The sequence below is a fragment of the Dendrobates tinctorius genome, unplaced genomic scaffold, assembly GCF_039654945.1.
Source record: "Dendrobates tinctorius isolate UK_male_01 unplaced genomic scaffold, ASM3965494v1 ptg000003l, whole genome shotgun sequence".
NCBI lineage: Eukaryota > Metazoa > Chordata > Amphibia > Anura > Dendrobatidae > Dendrobates > Dendrobates tinctorius.
In genome coordinates, this window is record NW_027361671.1 from 48,525,841 (window position 1) to 48,546,663 (window position 20,823).

The 20,823-nt window shown below is 44.9% G+C and overlaps 1 protein-coding gene across 1 annotated transcript in view; it reads right to left on the reverse strand.

Annotated features, from left to right (window-relative positions):
* Positions 1-17,875, reverse strand: part of STARD4 (StAR related lipid transfer domain containing 4) — a 200,508-nt gene extending 182,633 nt beyond the window's left edge. Inside the window, exon 1 of the mRNA XM_073550210.1 lies at positions 17,678-17,875. The gene's annotated coding sequence lies outside the window, so the exon portion shown is untranslated. The remainder of the gene's footprint in view (positions 1-17,677) is intronic.
* Between the last annotated feature and the right edge of the window lie 2,948 nt (positions 17,876-20,823).

The window sequence follows — 20,823 nt, forward strand, 5'->3', positions numbered from 1 at the left end:
ATATATATATATATATATATACACATACATACATACATACATACACACACACGATGGAGAGAATTAAACTTTGAATAAATTACGCTAAGGAATGGTGAAAAATACAGATGATAGTTACATTTCCAAGGCCCCAATCAGAGTAATCAATACATAGCTTCAAAATCTGAAATAAGTAATTTATTAAAACCATAGACTAGCCAGCACCAGCAGTAATACCCAATTATTTTAGGACTGTATCTCTACTTAGACCACAATCACTTTTTTTGTTGCTTTCAGCACAAACAATAAAAATCATACATTTTATTAAATTGACACGTTATACTTTATTCTCCATGTCATTTATTTCCTTGAATCGGTACTTTTACTTACTATAATTTACCCTTTATAATTACCCTTTTTAATGTACACTGATCAAAAAAATAAAGGGAACACTTAAACAGAATATAACTTCAAGTAAATCAAACTACTGTGAAATCAAACTGTCCACTTAGGAAGAAACACTGATTGACAATCAATTTCACATGCTGTTGTGCAAATGGAATAGACAACAGATGGAAATTATTGGCAATTATCAAGACACCCTCAATAAAGGAGAGGTTCTGCAGGTGAGGACCACAGACCACATCTCAGTACCAATGCTTTCTGGCTGATATTTTGGTCACTTTTCAATGTTGGTTGTGCTTTCACACTCATAGTAGCATGAGACGGACTCTACAACCCACACAAGTGGCTTAGGTAGTGCAGCTCAACCAGGATGGCACATCAATGCGAGCTGTGGCAAGAAGGTTTGGTGTGTCTGTCAGTGTAGTGTCCAGAGGCTGGAGGCACTACCAGGAGACCGGCCAGTAGACCAGGAGATGTGGAGGGGGCCGTAGGAGGGCAACAATCCAGCAGCAGGACCACTACCTCAGCCTTTTTGCAAGGAGGAACAGGAGGAGCACTGCTAAAGCCCTGTAAAATGACCTCCAGCAGGCTACAAATGTTCAGTGTCTGCACAAACGGTTAGAAACCAACTCCATGAGGATGGTATGAGGGCCCGACATCCACAGATGGCACAACACCGTGCAGGACATTTGGCATTTGCCACAACACCAGGATTGGCAAATTCATCACTGGCGCCCTGTGCTCTTCACAGATGAAAGCAGGTTCACACTGAGCACATGTGACAGACGTGACAGAGTCTGGAGACGCCGTGGAGAGCGATCTGCCTTCAACATCCTTCAGCATGACCGGTTTGGCAGGGGGTAAGTAACGATGTGGGGTGGCATTTCTTTGGAGGGTCGCATGGTGTTGGGCTGTGAGAACAACCCCCACCTGTGGGCATTGGGCCTCACCTACTTAGGCTGGTTTCACACTAGCGTTTTATTGCGCAGCGCAACATGCGCTATTGGTCGCATGCGCAATAGTCCCCTATCTTTAAAATGGCGGGCGCAGTGTCTAGCGATTACACGCGTGCCTCAGCTTTTTCATTTGCTGCGCATTTTGCAGGTGTACATGTTGCATCTTTTGTTCCGCCCAACGACGTAAAAAAAAAAAAAAAAAAAAAAAAAAAAATCGCATGTGCGCACGCAATGCTCAAAAAAGTAGCATTAGAGTCTATGGGGTCGCTGACATGTGCTGTGAAGTGCGCACGTTAGCGCTTTGTGAGCGCATGCGATTTCAGAGTAAACATTGTCTAGACACTTGTTTATTCCACCCCCTAAACAAGCAACATTGTTTTGGAGGAGTGTACATAAAAGAAGGGGTCTGTAGTGCCAGACCACACTCTACAGACAGTCTGCAAGAGATAAGAATCCCTGCAAGAGACAATACACCTACCCAGCAAGAGACAAGACTCCAGTTTGGATTACAGCTTCAGCAGCTAAAATGTGAGTATTATAAAATCTATATATGTGTGCCTCTCCTTTAAAATATATTATGTACTAATGTTTTTTGTTTTTTTTATTCCAGTATGTCTTCTGGATCTGAATATGCGTCATCCGAAGAAGAACTGGCCCAAGCTGACCGGGAGGTGAGGATTTTGCTGCCTTTGTGTAAGTATAGCTGCTGCCTCTACAAATGGGTAATGATTTGTGTTCTTTTACAGACCTCTGCTTCAAACACACCAATGCTCTCTGCATCAAAAGTGACTGCATTGTACATTGTAATGCTGTATTGAATCTGTATTCACTCTTGCTCCTGAAGGTACTGGTATGTTTGTTGCAAGATATATTCTTGCATCAAACACACCAGTGTCCTCTGGATCAACAGTGACTGCTTTGTGTATTGGACTGCAGTATTGATTCTGTTTTCACTCTTGCTCCTGAAGGTACTGTTGTGTTTGTTGCAAGATATATTCTTGCTTCAAACACACCAGTGCTCTCTGGATTAACAGTGACTGCTTTGTGTATTGGACTGCTGCATTGATTCTGGTATCATTCTTGCTCCTGAAGGTACTGGTGTGTTGGTTGCAAGATATATTCTTGCAGTAAACATACCTGTGACCTCAGGATCAACAGTGACCGAATTGTGTATTGAATTATTTTGTGATGCCGCATTGAATGTTTGCCACGTTCACTCAGGTGTGTGAGATGATGCAGATGTTGCCATCAGTGCATTGTATAACTTTTTTCTGTGTTTTTTTCTACAGCAAACAAAGTCTGCACACGTTGGCACTCAATGAAGGACCTCTTCAACACTGATGTTCGTGCTGTGGGACAGGTTTGCAGTGGTTCAGCGGCAAGGACAAGAACAAAGTACCGCTATCATCACGAGTTGGCTTTCCTGAGACCGGTCCTTGCCACTAGAGCGTAAGTATTTTATTTTTTTTTATTATATATTTTTTTAATAACCTGTGCTTTTCTATTCCACAGCTGATGCTTCTAGTAAATGCATGATAGTAATGTTTTACTTTTCTTTCCACAGCACCTGGAGCAGCACCCTGCAACCTGTCCCTGGAGTGGTCCTTCATCGATCGACCTCGGACCCGTCCCAGCCATCCGACAGCCAGGAAGCAACTTGCAGGTCAGCAACACGGACAGCTGGTGACCAGGAAGTTGGTCCATCAGGTGTCCCCGTCCCAGGTCTCTGCCACTGGTTATGCGGGCACTACACGCCAGCGGCAGAGAGCCTCGGACAGGCCTGTCTTGCCCGAGTTCATGCACTTGAGCGAGGCCTTTCATGCCAGCCTCAAGTTGCTGTCCGACAGCAGAGTGTAAAGTGGTTTTTCACTCATGGAACGCGGTTTTACCCACATGGAACACCGCTTCCACTCTGTTGACCAGCGCCTTGACCGGCTGGAGGCCGACCTCAACAGACCAGCGCACCATTTCTTTTGTAAAGTTGAACAGGGCATGGCGGAACACCTTAGTCCTGAGCAACAGCTGAATGTGTTACAGGCCTGCAACACTGCTTTCTTACAGGCTATGCAGCAGAATCAGTACGTGCAGCACTCAGTGGTGTCATTCCCACCTGTGCCACCACTGACTCGCTTCACCACAGTACCGACTTCTGCTGCATACCACAGCACGGCCACCTGCATTCCTAGCAAAGCCGGACACCACTACACCACCCCGATGCCGAGTGCTGCTGGACACTCCACCCCCGCCACCACCATGGCAAGCGCTGCTCCTGTCTGAAGCACCACTACCACCACCGTTCCAACATCTTGGCACACCACCACTGCACAACCAGCTTGGGCCACCACCACTTATTCTCCTGGTCAGAGCACCGACACAACATCTCCGTCTAGGAGCACTGCCACCATTCAGCATCAGCATGGGAGCACCGCCGCCACTCCTCATCATAGGAGCACCGACACCACTTCGTCTCATCGGAGGACCGCCACCACTTCACCTCATAGGAGCACCACCACCACTCCTCATCATAGGAGCACCGCCATCACTTCACCTACTAGGAGCACCGCCACAACTTCTTGTGCTGTTCCATCTAAGGTTATGACTATATGCTTATATAGATTGTGTTAGGTTACCTTTCTTTGTATTCAGTTTTGCATTTGGTCTGCTGCCACCTGCTGTCCTTTTCTGTATAGCAGACGGCAGCTAATTAATTCTAGTACATGCCTCCCACTTCCAGGTCAGTGACTCCTTCTCTTCCTGCCGGTGGCCATTACTAGTTTCTTTTTCACCTGGGAGAGACACGCTTACCAGGCTGTGGAAGGCATCAGTTTTTTGACCACTCACAATTTGCTAAATCATCTTGCTGCATACCTTGCTGCACACATCTTGCTGTACCACCTGGGTTGTTACACCTGGATTTCTGGAGAAGTAATGCATTACCAATCATACGCTGTATGTCCAGATTTCCAATAAACTGGACTTCACAATATCTGGTGTGTATCATTTCGGACACATGAACAGCAACAATGGTCCTGTCTGCTCTGCATCGAGGAAACGGAAGGTAGGAATCTCTCCCAGCCCCACTCAACTACACCTCCATTCGCCTCATGTGGGGACAGAACAGTCAAAAAATTGCCTTGAAGCCCGGCAAAAAATCACCCTTATATCCTAACCCGCCTGCCCGCTCACATACTGCAGACCTGCTCTGCTAAGAAACTCTGCAGCGTCACCCCACACCGCATTGTGCATAGAGACTGTCTGTATATTATACAACATTGCTGCAGATTGTCGGACTGCAAAACCCCACAATTCTCTAAAAACACATTGGGGATCTCGTCAGGACATCTTAACTAAGCTGCACTGCGATTTCCAGCCCCCCAATTCAAAAGTTCAGTTTCTTAAAAGACAGTGCACCTTAAATCAAAATGGCCGAAAAAGACCCTGCACAGTCTCCCACTGCTGAAACAGAGCAAATACTACCCGATACTGTCCATTATGAAGAGGGGGAAACAGAGCCAGCTTCAGAAACAGACCAAGACTCACGACCAAGATGCTCTGTCAAACCAACCATAAAGGTCATCGAAAACTATCACAGTACAATGGATGAGTTTAATGACAACCTGGACGACCTATGGGAACGAGTCGCCTCCCTCATGTCAAGCATCCAACGCCACAAAAATGATGCAGCAAGTCTACAGGACACTATAAAACGGCTAGACACGGCCCACGGAAGATACAAGAGACTGTCCGCAAGGTACGTTGCCTTCCTAAAAGACTCTAATATTGATGAAGCCTCATCAGAATTAAGCAAAGTGGATTCCACAGAAAGAGAAAGGGACGCCGCTGTGCAAGACGCCAAAGATAAAGCGGAGCTCCGTATCGCTTATCTGCAAGAAGCTGGATCTCACAGGTCAGGCTCATCCAGACACTCTGCTTGGTCATACAAATCATCCTGCCCATGAACTTCAGCCCTCAGCGACAGAATCCTAGAGGCCGGATTAAACGCAGAGCGATCCACACTAAGACGCTCCTACACAGCCAAGAAAGCGGAAGCAGAGGCAGAAAGCAAGAAAGCAGAGGCAGAAGCCAAGAAAGCGAAAGCAGAAGCAGAGGCAGAAAGCAAGAAAGCAGAGGCAGAGGCAGAAGCCAAGAAAGCAGAAGCAGAGGCAGAAAGCAAGAAAGCAGAGGCAGAGGCAAAAGCCAAGAAAGCAAAGGCAGAGGCCCAAGCAAAGATCCTTCAAACAGAAGCAGAGGCTTGGGTAAAGATTCTTCAAACAGAAATGGAGGAAAAAAAAAAAAAAAAAAAAAAAAAAAAAAAAAAATCGCATTAGCTGAAGTAAAAATACTCGAGCAAGCAATGAATCAAAACCTCGACCCGATTTGCCTACCACCACTGGAAGAAGAGGACCCAGCTGTCCGTACCAGTGATTACGTGCAGAAACAGATCTCTGCAGCACACACCTTTTCCAGCGACGTTCAACCCAACAATATGAAAACGTCCAAGTCAGCCCAACTTACGGTGCCAGAGTTACCCACAGCATCTGCAGAGACCCAAGACCAACGCAATGATGTGTCTCCTCAAGTGCAGCAATCACCACAAGACGACCACAAGACGCATTCCGGTCCATCTCCACAGTTCAAGCCGCAGTCATCGAAATCTCCAGAGGTTAAACCACAGCTCAACCCTGCAGCAACATCATTCTACCCGGGAACGATTCACCCTTCCACGCCACACAGCTTATACGCCCGAGGGGCAACACAAGCTAACACGGTAACAAGGAGTGAAGGATCGGACATGTCTGAGTTTGCCAGGTTTCTGGTGAGCAAAGATCTAATCAGCACTAGCCTCTCAAAGTTTGACGACTGTGCAGAGAACTACAGAGCCTGGAAAGTGACCTTCAAGGCCACCATTGCTGATCTTAACCTATCTGCAGAACAGGAGCTCGACCTCATGGTAAAATGGTTGGGTCCTGACTCCACGAACCGTATCAAGAGTCTTCGGACCGTCTACGTGGGGCAAGCTGAAGCAGGTCTCGCCGCTGCCTGGCTGAGACTCGAAAGAACCTACGGCAGTGCTGAAGCCATAGAAAAGTCCCTACTCAAGAGACTGCAGAACATTCCAAGGATCAACCTTAAGGAAGCCCACAAGCTTCTGGACTTAAGCGATCTGCTTATGGAGCTGGAACTCGCAAAAAAAGACCCTCGTCTGTCTGGATTGTGCTACCTGGACACCGCCCATGGGGTGAACCCAATCGTCTCAAAGCTGCCACATAGTCTGCAAGAGAAGTGGGCAGTATGCGTTTCCAGGTACAAAAGGTCACATGATGTCACCTTTCCTCTGTTCAATCAGTTATGCAAGTTTGTCGACGAACAGGCCCAAATGAGGAACGACCCTAGCCTTAACTTCCTGGCGTCTAACACTACAGCTTCAGCAACACCGTCATCAAGGTTTGAAAGCGTTTCACATAGACGCCAGGACTTGAGGAGCAGTATAAGTGTCAGAAAGACTAACCTGCCACCATCTGCAGTAACTGCTGATAAACAGTACACTATTCCATCGAGAGATAAGTCTTTCAATCGTGAGTGTCCCATTCACAAAAAAACGCACTCACTGAATAAATGTAGAGGCTTCAGGTTCAAAACCATGCAGGAGCGCAAGAAAATCCTCTTGTGGTATGTTTCAAGTGCTGCGCCTCATTAGAACACATGGCCAAGGACTGTAAATCTGCCATTAAGTGTGAAGAGTGTCATAGTGACAAACACCCTTCAGCTTTGCATCCAACCTCAGCCACCAGCGATCCAGCAGTCGCAGTTACCTCTAGTCCGGCTACAAGCCATGGCGGGGAGCCTCAGAATAACGCCAATTCTACCACGGCTGTCTCCTGCTCATGCTCAGAAGTATGTGGGGAAAGCCAAAGTGATAAATGCTGTGCCAGGATATGCCTAAGTTTATCCAGAAGGGCAACCAGAGAAGGCAGTAAAAATGTATATCATCATTGACAATCAGAGCAATCGATTCCTAGCTGGACCTAAGTTCTTTGAAGCCTTTGGAATCAAGGGACCAGCAACGCCATATACTCTGAACACTTGCTCAGGCCGCAGAGAGACTAGCGGCAGAAGGGCACAAGGTTTCATTGCTTCTCCTGTCAACGGAGGCGTAGAAATACCTCTACCTACGCTAATCGAATGCGATCAAATACCCAGCCAAAGACATGAGATACCTACCCCGGAAGCTGCGTTCCACCAACCACACCTAAGGCACCTAGTCAGCGTTATCCCACCTATGGACTCAGATGCTGAAATCCTACTTCTGCTCGGCAGAGACAATTTAAAGATACATAAGGTCCGCCAACAGTGCAATGGTCCTGACTACGCCCCCTAAGCACAGAGACTCGACTTGGGGTGGGTAATCATAGGAAATGTGTGCTTGGACCGAACAAGAGTCGATTCCTTTAAGACCTATGTACGCAGAGACGGACGAGCTACTTTCTGCAAACCATGCCCTCATCACTATGAGGTGAAAGAGACGCCTCCAGATCCCATACAGCTGCCTGATGTCATTCCTTCTCCCTATGCAGATGACTTGGGAAGATCAGTGTTTCATACAACTAAGGATGACAACAAAGTAGCCCCGTCAATGGAAGACAAGGAATTTGTCAGGGTAATGGACAATGAGTTCCTTAAGGACGAGACCAATCACTGGATTTTTCCCCTACCCTTCCGAGCTACCAGGGTAAGACTCCCGAACAATCGTGAACAAGCCTTGTCCAGATTCAACTCCCTCCAGCGCACACTTAGCAACAAACCGGAGATGAAAGAACACATTGTCACCTTCATGAGCAAGATATTCCAGAATAACCATGCGGAGCCAGCGCCTCCCATAAAGGAAAACGAGGAGTGCTGGTACCTACCCTCATTCGGAGTATATCACCCACGGAAACCTAAGCAAATTAGAGTTGTCTTTGATTCAAGCGCCAAACATCAAGGTGTATCTCTCAACGATGTCCTCCTCACAGGGCCTAATCTTACAAACAACCTAGTAGGAGTGTTTATGAGGTTCCGGAAAGAGCCCATTGCCATCACCGCCAACATTGAACAGATGTTCCACTGTTTCATAGTCAGAGAGGGCCATAGGAATTTCCTCAGGTTCTTATGGTACAAGGACAATGACCCCAGCAAAGAGATGGTGGAGTATCGCATGAGAGAGCACGTATTCGGGAACAGCCCTTCCCCCCGCAGTGGCAACCTATGGCCTGCGGAGAACCGCTCAAGAAGGAGAGACCGAATATGGAACAGATGCCAGAGACTTTGTAGAGAAATATTTCTATGCAGATGATGGACTAAAATCTCTGCCCACAGAAGAAGCAGCTATCGATCTACTCAAGAGAACCCAAGGTATGCTGTACCAAGCTAAGCTTAGATTGCACAATATTGCTTCAAACAGCCAGGCAGTCAAGAGAGCCTTTGATTCAAGTGACCACGCACCAGGATTCAAGGACATAGACCTGGGACCAGACTGTCAGCCTGTGCAGAGAAGCTTAGGCTTGAGGTGGAACCTGTCAGTCGACACCTTCAGTTTCCAAATAAACTGTGCAGACAAACCATTCACTAAACGTGGTGTCCTGTCAGTGGTGAATAACTTATATGACCCACTAGGGTTCGTAGCACCAATTACCATACAAGGTAAATCCCTTCTGAGACAGCTTTCCAAAATCGTCAAGGACTGGGATGCCCCACTCCCTCCTGAGAAGGAACCAAAATGGGAAACCTGGAAGAGGTCTTTGTGTGCCTTGGATGAGATCCATATACCGAGATGCTATGCCAGAACCTCACTTGCTGCTAGCACTAGGAAGGAACTTCATGTGTTCTCGAATGCATCCATGGAGGCCATTGCAGCAGTTGCCTATCTGAAGGTGATGGGACCCGACAATCGAGATCACATTGGGTTTGTCTTCTGCAAGGCTAAGTTGGCTCCCAAGCCTGACCACACTATTCCCAGTCTAGAACTCGCAGACTTTATACAGTATGAGATGGACACCAACATAGACAACGTACAATACTACACTGACAGTAAGGTTGTCTTAGATTACATCTACAATCAAACAAGGCGCTTCTACGTGTACGTCAGTAACCGCATCGAAAGAACAAGGAGGTCTTCCAAGCCAGAACAATGTCACTATATCTCATCTGAACTTAATCCAGCTGACCATGCCACGAGACAAATGTCTATAAGGTCCTTTGCTAACTCTTCTTGGCTTTCAGGTCCTAAGTTTCTGTTGGAACAGAAGGGAAGTGAATGTGTCCAGGAAGTCTTCAGCATCCAGGATCCGGATGGCGATCCAGAAGTCCGCTCCGAGGTCAGTGCTTTGGCGACGAACACTAAAACAAACTCCAGCCTCGGTTGCCAGCGCTTAAAATACTTCTCCAATGGGATGAAACTTCTTAAGACTGTAGCAAGGTTAGTCAACATTGCGAGATCTTATCTCAGCTCACGTGGAGACAAAGACCATCACGGTTGGCACGTTTGCCATAAATCACTACCATTTGAGAATATTCCGGTAGGATGAATCACAAACAGAACACTGCCCTACTACTTCGTCCACTGGAGTACCGTTGGGTTGGAGACAGTTTGGCCTAGTGTGGCTTCTCCGATCCGAAGATGGGTATCATTGGATTGTCTCAGGAACTGACTGTCATCTACCTCGCTTTGAAGTTATTATTGCATGCATATTTGTGTTTCCTTTCTAGGTTATTGAACTTTACTTAAACAAAAAACATTAATATAGTGAAATCCCTTACGAAATTTCAGACGGGGAGTGTGCTGTTCCATCTAAGGTTATGACTATATGCTTATATAGATTATGTTAGGTTACCTTTCTTTGTATTCAGTTTTGCATTTGGTTTGCTGCCACCTGCTGTCCTTTTCTGTATAGCAGATGGCAGCTAATTAATTCTAGTACATGCCTCCCACTTCCAGGTCAGTGACTCCTTCTCTTCCTGCCGATGGCCATTAGTATTTTCTTTTTCACCCCGGGAGAGACACGCTTACCAGGCTGTGGAAGGCATCAGTTTTTTGACCACTCACAATTTGCTAAATTTGCTGAATCATCTTGCTGTACCACCTGGGTTGTTACACCTGCATTTCTGGAGAAGTACTGCATCACCAATCATATGCTGTATGTCCAGATTTCCACTAAACAAGTCTGGACTTCACAATATCTGGTGTGTATCATCTCTCCGGACGCATGAACAGCAAAATAGCAACAATGGTCCTGTCTGCTCTGCATCGAGGAAACGGAAGGTAGGAATCTCTCCCAGCCCCACTCAACTACACCTCCATTCGCCTCATGTGGGGACAGAAGACTTCTCCTACTAGGAGCACTGCCACCACTTCTCCTCGTAGGAGCACCGCCACCACTTCTCCAACAAGAAGCACCGAGAACACTTCTCCTTCTATGAGCACCGACACCACATATTCTACTTCAAGGAGCACCGCCACCACCGAGCAGCAGAGGGGTGACCCACATTCCATCTTTTTCTCTTCACGGACACGGTACACCATCTCCAGGCGGGGAAGCAATGTAAGGTGGTCACACGGTGGTAGTCGGTCCAGGCAGGTGACTCCTGCCCCAAAGAAGACCAAAAAAACAAAAGACTTTGTTTATCAATTCCCCCTCTCCTTCTAATGTTTCTCAACCTGCCTTCATTTCCATCCCTGATCTCCCTTCCTCCATTACTTTAGTCGCCCCTTCACTTAGAACCTCTTCCTCAACTTCCAGCCGTTCCTCTTCTCTCCACACCCCCAAAGTATCCCACTCTTCCCCCAAACGTCCTTCAAAATAAAAAAAAAAAATTTCTTTTTAAAAAAATAAATGTGCAATTCTGCTTTAAAAAAAACCTCTCATTAATGTGTCTTTCGCCGCCTACACACACTGTGCCGCACACACACTGTGCCGTACACTTAGCGTTTTTGTCACCACATAGCTCCATTACTGGCACATGTTTCTTGTGTCATCCTTGGAGATATGTGTAGTCAAAAACGCAAATCTATATGACTTGTATTTTCCACACCAGTCTCTTGAGTCAGCTAATATTACACATACTGAATAGAGGATGTTGTTGAGTGCAAGGTGTATCTGTGGTTACCTTGCCAGGTATCATCAAAAGTTACTTGACTATGGTGTGTTTTTACCAACATCATTTAACTTTTTGTGATACAAGGCAAAGTGATTCTAGATATACCTTGTAATTAACCACATCCTCTATTCAGTGTGTGTTGAGAAACTCAGGAGATGATGGGGAAAATACATGCCATATGTACAATACCCAGGCCTTGTATCATAACTATCACACCTAGCCAGTTGAATACACATGAGTTTTAACCTGCAGCATCGCTTCAGTCTGCATATATTTCTATCAGACTGTAGCAATGCTGCAGTTTACCTCTTATGTGTATTCTCCTGCATCTTGTGTGATAACCTTCTAAAGTCTGGATGCATTACTTTTGGCGTCCTCACTTCAGCATGACACCAGGCCTGGGTATTGTATTAGTTGTATAAACTTTATTATGACTACTGTCTGCGTTTAAACTGAAGCCACAGTGATGATACAACAAATAATATTTATAGTCACAGCGTTAGGTGTCATAAATAGTGAGGGATGCAACTGCAGTCACAAATCACTATTGATAACATCATGCCAGGTGACAAAAAAATTATTTGTATTATCTCCACCGTCGCAGCAAATTGAACTCAAAGTGTAGAGATGATAAAGGTCATACAACTTGTGTGTATGTATAGTCACCTGGTCAGGATTACTAGTAAATTCATGATGCACAAGACACAGCATCATTACTTCACTGGTACACCGGGCCAGTTGATTATTGTATTGAAGTGTAAGAAGACAGAGTGCACTCGGTACAGGTATCAACACAGGTTTTTTATTAACATACACAGAAAAGAAAACTTGGTTTACACCATTTGCTCTTGCCATTCCACCCATCCCACATCTGAGTTGAAGTAGGCCGCAAATTGGTCCCTCATTTGGCCAACTTCAACGGATGACCTGAGAGGGTTCTGAATAAATTCAGGCAATGGGTTAGGAGCTGCATGATTGAGTTCAAAGTTCAGGTGCTCTCTAACCATGACAAAATTATGTAGAACCACACAGGCCTTCACCACCTCATCCACTGTTTCCAGCTTCAGATTAATGGCTGTGCCGAGAATGCGCCATCTGGAGACAAGTATACCAAAGGCACACTCAACAGTTCTGGCCCTGGTCAGCCTGTAATTAAAAATTCTTTTGGATGTGGTCCAAGTCCCGGCTGGAGTAGGGCTTGAGCAGGTTTTGGCACATCTGGAATGCCTCATCCCCAACCATTACAAAGGGATGAGGCGAACCTTCGGTGTTGGGAAGAGGCCGTGGCCTGGGGAAATTTAACTGGTTGCTATACAACCTCCGGCCCATGTCAGAGTTCTTAAAAGCCTGGGAGTCATTCCCACGGCCAAATGCCCCAATGTCCACTGCGATAAACATACAGTCTGCATCCGAAATGGCCATGAGTACTGTACAAAAGTACTTTTTATAGTTATAGTACTCAGAGCCTGTTTTTTTGGTTTTATAATACGGATGTGTTTCCCCATCAACGGCACCCAAACAGTTAGGGAAATTGCAGACTGTCCAGAATCTTTCAGCAGTTTCAAACCACTTTTCAACGGTGGGCAGGGGCATAAATTCGGGACAGAGAACGTCCCAGAAAGCCCGGCAGGTGTCCGCAACTATTTCAGACAAGGTTGATATTCCAATACGGTACTGGAAGTGCAGTGAAGAGAGGCTCTCGCCAGTAGCAAGGAATCTGTGAAACCGAGAAACCAAAAAAATTAATTTTTGTGTATATAGATTGTTTAGAACCACAAGAAAAAAACAAAGGCATACAAATATACACTCACTGGCCACTTTATTAGGTACACCATGCTAGTAAGGGGTTGGACCCCCTTTTGCCTTCAGAACTGCCTCAATTCTTCATGGCAGAGATTCAACAAGGTGCTGGAAGCATTCCTCAGAGATTTTGGACCATATTGACATGATGGCATCACACAGTTGGCGCAGATTTGTCGGCTGCACATCCCTGATGCGAATCTCCCGTTCCACCACATCCCAAAGATGCTCTATTGGATTGAGATCTGGTGACTGAGGAGGCCATTTGAGTACAGTAAACTCATTGTCATGTTCAAGAAACCAATCTGAGATGATTCGAGCTTTATGACATGGCGCATTATCCTGCTGAAAGTAGCCATCAGATGTTGGGTACATTGTGGTCATAAAGGGATGGACATGGTCAGCAACAATACTCAGGTAGGCTGTGGCGTTGCAACGATGCTCAATTGGTACCAAGGGGCCCAAAGAGTGCCCAGAAAAAATTCCCCACACCATGACACCACCACCACTAGCCTGAACCGTTGATACAAGGCAGGATGGATACATGCTTTCATGTTGTTTACGCCAAATTCTGACCCTACCATCCGAATGTCGCAGCAGAAATCGTGACTCATCAGACCAGGCAACGTTTTTCCAATCTTCTACTGTCCAATTTCGATGAGCTTGTGCAAATTTTAGCCTCAGTTTCCTGTTCTTAGCTGAGAGGAGTGGTACCCATTGTGGTCTTCTGCTGCTGTAGCCCATCTGCCTCAAAGTTCGACGCACTGTGCGTTCAGAGATGCTCTTCTGCCTACCTTGGTTGTAACGGGTGGCAATTTGAGTCACTGTTGCCTTTCTATCAGCTCGAACCAGTCTGCCCATTCTCCTCTGACCTCTGGCATCAACATGGCATTTCCGGCCACAGAACTGCCGCTCACTGGATTTTTTTTCTTTTTCGGACCATTCTCTGTAAACCCTAGAGATGGTTGTGCGTGAAAATCCCAGTAGATCAGCAGTTTCTGAAATTCTCAGACCAGCCCTTCTGGCACCAACAATCATGCCACGTTCAAAGGCACTCAAATCACCTTTCTTCCCCATACTGATGCTCGGTTTGAACTGCAGGAGATTGTCTTGACCATGTCTACATGCCTAAATGCACTGAGTTGCCGCCATGTGATTGGCTGATTAGAAATTAAGTCTTAACACACAGTTGGACAGGTGTACCTAATAAAGTGGCCAGTGAGTGTATATGCAGCCTTTTCTTTACTACATGGCATAAAAAAAAAAAAAAATTCAGCCTTTGGTTAACTACATGGCAGAACAATAATTCTGCCAGCTTTGGAATAATCCATGTGAGAACAAAGAAAATTATGCAGGCATTGTTTTTGCAATACTACGTACCGTAATGTGACCAGGAGCCGTTCCTCAGGAGGAATCGCACGACGGAGCTGTGTGTCCTGTCTCCGGATGGCATCTTGAACATGACCAAGCAAATACATGAAGGTTTGTTGGGACATCCGTGTGTAATCAATAAATTTATCCGGGTTTGCCTGGAGCTCACTGTAGAGGGTGTGTTACGCTCCACGGCTCTCTTGGAGTTCAATAATCGCATGTATCCACAAACGCCGCCGCTGCCGTCTTCGCTGTCTCTCTCTCTTCCTTTGTTGATGGCAAGCAGCTGTATAAGCCTGAACCATCCTGATGTCCAGATCCAAGTTGAAGTGAAAACACTTCCAGCACAGATCCATGTTGTCAAGAGAAAATCCAAGGAAATGTGAAGAATTCAGCTGTAAACTGGGTCTATATAAAGAATTTCCATAACACAAGCCCACTGCTGTCCCATTGGTGGTGTCTGTTGCAAGAATTTTTCTAGAATTTTCCTCCTGTGATTGTGACACAATGCGCATAAAAAATGCAAACGCATACAAACGCTGCGTTTTTTTGTCGTAATGCGCACGATGATGCGACGAAAAACGCAGCGTTTCCAAGCGTTAGTAAGCGTTTTTTTGCATGCGATTCATGTGCACTCGAAACGCTGCGTAAAAAGGCGCAAGGGTGAAACTAGCCTTAGAGAAAATCCCTGTTCACTTGGCTCACTTCGTAACACATACACAAAAGTTCCATGGGTGTTCTTCCATCACAATTGTAAATACACAATAAATATAATAAATTTGCCAGAATGTATATTTTTAAATACATATTTATATACAATATATTGTGTGCCTTAGTCCGGGGTCACACTTGAGAGAAACTCGCACGAGTCTTGCATTTCAATACCTGGCACTGCCGCCGGCACTTGGGACCGGAGTATGCGGCTACATGTATTTCTATGCAGCTGAGCGCTCCGGTCCCGAGTGCTGGCCGCAGTGCAGGGTATTGAGATGTGAGACTTGTGCGAGTTTCTCGCAAGTGTGACCCTGGCCTTATGTGCATTATTTCAGTTTGACTGGTTTTATTTTTTTATATATAACTATGTGAGATAAAAAAAAATCTCATATTGACACAATGGATAGCTCCAGTTGATAACATGTCCATATTCTGCGCTTCTGTAAAAGTTTAGACTGATCACCTGGAAACTTTGCAGGTGAGTCTTCTGATTGTCTGGAATACAAGTTAGAGTCTTGTCTATGCTGCATCTTTCATAGACACATATAAGTGTCAGGTATCACCCCTGAACATGTAAAAACTAAATTTTCTTTAAATTTAGACTTAATGCTTAGTGCACATCTGCTCTAAATATTTTTAGAAAGCCAAAAATCCGTTTAAACTTATTTATTTCAAACCGCACATACGGTATTTATATCTGCTGACTGTTTTAAAAGCGAGTTTGGGGTTTCACATCAGGAAATGAGTCATAACTGGAGAAACTATTAACACTGAGCTACGACTGGAGCTATCACTGGGCTGAGAACTGGCTCATTCCCAGACATGATAAGCAATAAGCTTATATGAATATGACCCCAGAATCATTCACATTGTTAACTCCATTGTGATCCAGATGTAAGTTCTCAAACTATTAATTCTGCATCAAGAAAAAGCCACTCCTGATTTTATAGCAACCCTGTGAATAGTGTTGAATCTTTGTTTTCCTTCATTTGGTGTTTTTACTTTTCTCATTCTGTTTTACTCATTGCAGTGCAGAAAAAAAAGAATGGACAACTCCTGCATCATATGTGAACATGACAATATTTTCTCTTTGTTAGGGATGAGCAGACCCGTGGAATTTTCAGGTTCTTTGGTTTCGGCTGAAGTTTAGGCCAAAGTTCAGTTTGGGTACAAAAACTTGACCCATTCTTGACCCAGGACCCAAACCCCATAAAAGTCAACTTTGGTGCTGTAAAATGGTCATAGTAAAGGCTAAGGCGGCTGTAAAAGGAAGCAAAATGGGTGTAATAGCAGGACAATTGGTCTGCAAACAAATATGGATAGGAAAATTACTTAAAAGAACATAGAAAAATAAAACAATAAAAAATTATAATATTGAACCAGTAGGAGAAGGTCCAAGTGGACGAGTGCCTTGTGTGTGAAGTTTACAGTATTTGCGAATAAATGAAAAAATAAATGAAAAAACTAATCGGGTTCCTCCTATTTTTAATTACCAGCCAAAGGAAAGCACATAGCTGTGAGCTGGTCATATTATGCTAGAAAGGGGACAATATCCATGGACCTTCCCAACCTATCAATATCAGCCCCTTTGTCTTTGCTATAAGAACCCAGGAGTAGAAAAATAAAAATATTAGTATTTTCAGTATAAGTATCTACATAATGATGAAGATTTAAGTCTTGCAGAAAGCATATGTATGTATTAAAAGATTAACACCTTATACCGCAATACATGATTAAGATATAAGGCTATGTGCACACGTAGTTTTTTGGGTGTGCGGATTTTGGAGAGAAAACCGCAGGTAAATCCGCAGGACTTTTTCCTGCGCTTTATCTGCGGTTTTGCCTTGCGGTTTTACACCTCATAATGGATGAGGTGTAAAACTGCAGCGTTTCTGCACCAAACAATTGACATGTTGCTGATTGCAAACCGCAGCAAAACCGCGCGGAAAAAACCGAAGCATGTGCACAGCATTTTTTAATTTCCATAGGAAATAAAGGTACTGTACAACGCAGCAGAATCTGCTGCGGACCCGCAGCTGCAGAAACGCTGCGGAACCACAGCAGAATCCGCACCGTGTGCACATACCCTTAATCTTTGAATACATACACATGTATGTATAACCCCATTTTCTATGTTAATCTCCTATGTTAAGTTAATGTGCTGCATGCAATTACTATTTATCAACTGTGAGTTTGTAGCTACCCGCCGATGTCCAGTTTTGCACTTTGTTAATGTGACGTGAGTCACTATAGTAATAATAAGTCCCAAAAATGGAGAGAAAGACTACTATAACAGACAGTATTGTAATACTACTTACTGGATAAGTAAAGGGAGGTCAAACAATCCGAGGTCAGGTCCAGGAAATGGCTCAGTGCAACAAGGGGTAGTCAGAGACGATATCCAATTCACGAGCCGAGGTCAGGAAAACCAGTAAGGAAATATACTGTAGTTTACAAGGAGCAGGCACAAGAGAGGTCAGGTCACAAGCAAAGGGTCTGAGTCCAGGAAGGGAATAAAGTCAGGCTGGGTCAGGCACAGAGCATAGAGGGATCAGTCTTACACAAGCAACAGCAAGTGTACGATTGACACAGAGTGAAGGAGCTAGCATGCTTAAGTAGGAGACTCATAAAGGAAAGTGAATACAGACGATGCAGCACAAACCCAGCACAACCCCTACACAAAGCAACATATCAGACAGGAACAGAGTGGAGATCGTAACAGCTATATATTCTGCAATTTCTAAGTATATATACTATTATTTGCCTTTCTTCATTGCAATGCCAATTTTTTTGTCACTCATTGTCATCACCCTAGTCTACAGTACTTTGTACAATTTTAATTTAATTGATTCAATAAATATTATTTTTATATTTCTACTCCGGGTTCGTTTTAAAATTTTTTCTATATGCTCTACAGACCATTTATTGCATTGAACATCCTGTCCTTTTCCCAATATAGGTGCATAATTTATACATAATTTATTACATATAGAGATCTAATGTATGTACTGCAATTGATAGTCGTAACTCAGATCATTTTCAGAGTTCTTAGATGTAGCATGTAGCAGAGCTGATAAATCTAATCCCATCCACACCAGGCTCTATGTACATTTTCTATTGACAGTTAGCTGCTTATCACAGGAAGGGGTGTGGTGGGTCGAACAGGCACATGAGACCTATTCCAGGCAGTGATAATATCATGGTGATAAAACCTTTGTTTTCTCTGTAGAGCCCCCTTCACACATAGCGAGATCGCTAGCGATATCGCTAAAGCGTCACCGATATTGTGACGCAACAGCGATATCGGTAGCGATCTCGCTACATGTGACACTTAACTCCGACCCGGCTCCCCACTGGATATCGCTGATCGAGCGAGATCGGCCTGGTCCATTTCTCGTCGTCGGCTTCCTGCTGGTACCAACGAGCGACTCCATGGACGCAGGCGGAAGACGTCACCATCGCTGCGTGTGACAGGTAAGTAGCGACTGCCAATCGCTGCTGCATCAATAGTGAGATCTGCCTGTTTGGCAGCTCACTAGTGACCATTTAGCGATGCACCAAGGACCAACGATCCTGACCGGGTCGTATTATTGTCGGGGTCGCTGGTGCGTCGCTAAATGTAATGGGACCTTTAAGCAAGTTGTGTGATTAGTTGTTTTTTTTGCAGGTAGAGCTGCCCATTTTCATTGTTGCCATTGTGGGCTTCATATGACTTCATGATTACTTTTTATTTAATCACTTTATAGTAGGCAGGATGAAAATAACAGCAGTTCATGATTTGTTTTTATTTAGGTTTTTTAATGCCATTTACCCGATGAGTAAGGAGTTACCGAAGCAGTGTAGCTGTTTCCATATCTCCACCACCTTGGTCAGTGCCAAGAAGTAGTTACTTATTCAATCATGGAAAAATCAGTTGGGTATAAATGACCAGGGAGGGATATATTACTAATTGAAAACAGAAGGGGGAACCCCATTGCGTAACCCTCACTAACAGGCCATAAAATTTTACTTACTTTACTTACTCAATATTAGAGATGAGCGAACATCTTTGGCTCCTTCCTTATTCGGCAAGCTATAGCGCTTACCAAAGAAGCTCCATCGTGAACCCGGATACCTGGAGCGCTCCCGATAATCAGCTCTTCGGCTCCGCAGTTGCATGTGTCGCTGCTGTGTGACAGTCACAACATACCATCTCCATTACCATTATTTTTCTATATGACTTTTTGATCATCATCATCTTTTCTTTTTTTGGCGCTTTTTAATTATTTTAATGCAGTTTTTCATATGGGTTATGGTACAGGACTTCTTTTACTTAAATTTTCACATAAAACATTAGTCCATTATTTTTTCATTCTTTATTTTATATTGTTTTTTAATATTTTCCTTTTTGACCCTTAATCTGCCCCATACAGTAATATAGTTTTACAATTAGCCCCATAGAGTAATTCTGGTCCCCATCCTGTAATGTCTCCAATACTGTAATGATGTCCCCTGTTCTATAATAATGTACCCTGTACTGTAATAATGTCCCTATTCTGTAATGTTCCTCAGCCTGTAATAATGTACCTTATACTGTAATAATGTCCCATCTCAGGGTTCCTTGGGCCGCACAACAGTGTTTGAGACCCCTGGCCTAGAAGGTAATGTAACATTGATAACCACCATTCTAAGAATCACTACACACTGACTCAAAATGTGACAGTAAGAGATCTACTGTCAAGGTTTTATATGTGTAAGATAAAAGCAAATAATAATGCAGTGTACGGTAAGCTTTTATACACAGGATATTCCCACTTTATCAAAGAATTGTTGACAGGTGACTGTGGACACACTGTACTATTTCATCATTATAAGGCCGGTTTCACATTAGCGCTTTTTAAGCGCACGCACGGCCGGGGGTAGCTCCGCCCCCGAGCCGGCTCTCTGCCCGGCGTGCCCGCCCCTTGCTTGTAGCGCCGCCTACTAGCGGACAGCAGCGCCTGCGATCGGCGCACCCTATCTTTAGCATAGGGTGCGCAGATCGTGCGCAGGCCGTGCGCTAGTTGCGCTTTGACCTGCGCTGCGCACTTTTGACGGTGCGCCGTGCGCGCCAAAATCCGAAAAGTTTGATTTTGGCGCGCACGGCGCACCGTCAAAAGTGCGCAGCGCAGGTCAAAGCGCAACTAGCGCACGGCCTGCGCACGATCTGCGCACCCTATGCTAAAGATAGGGTGCGCCGATCGCAGGCGCCGCTGTCCGCTAGTAGGCGGCGCTACAAGCAAGGGGCGGGCACGCCGGGCAGAGAGCCGGCTCGGGGGCGGAGCTACCCCTGGCCGTGCGTGCGCTTAAAAAGCGCTAATGTGAAACCGGCCTAACACCTTTGTATCCAGTCTCCATCCACATCAGTCTTTGCCTCTTTGCTACACTACAAAAAAAAATGGTAACGCTTGTACAAGGCATACAATGTGTCTATTACTGTCTGACA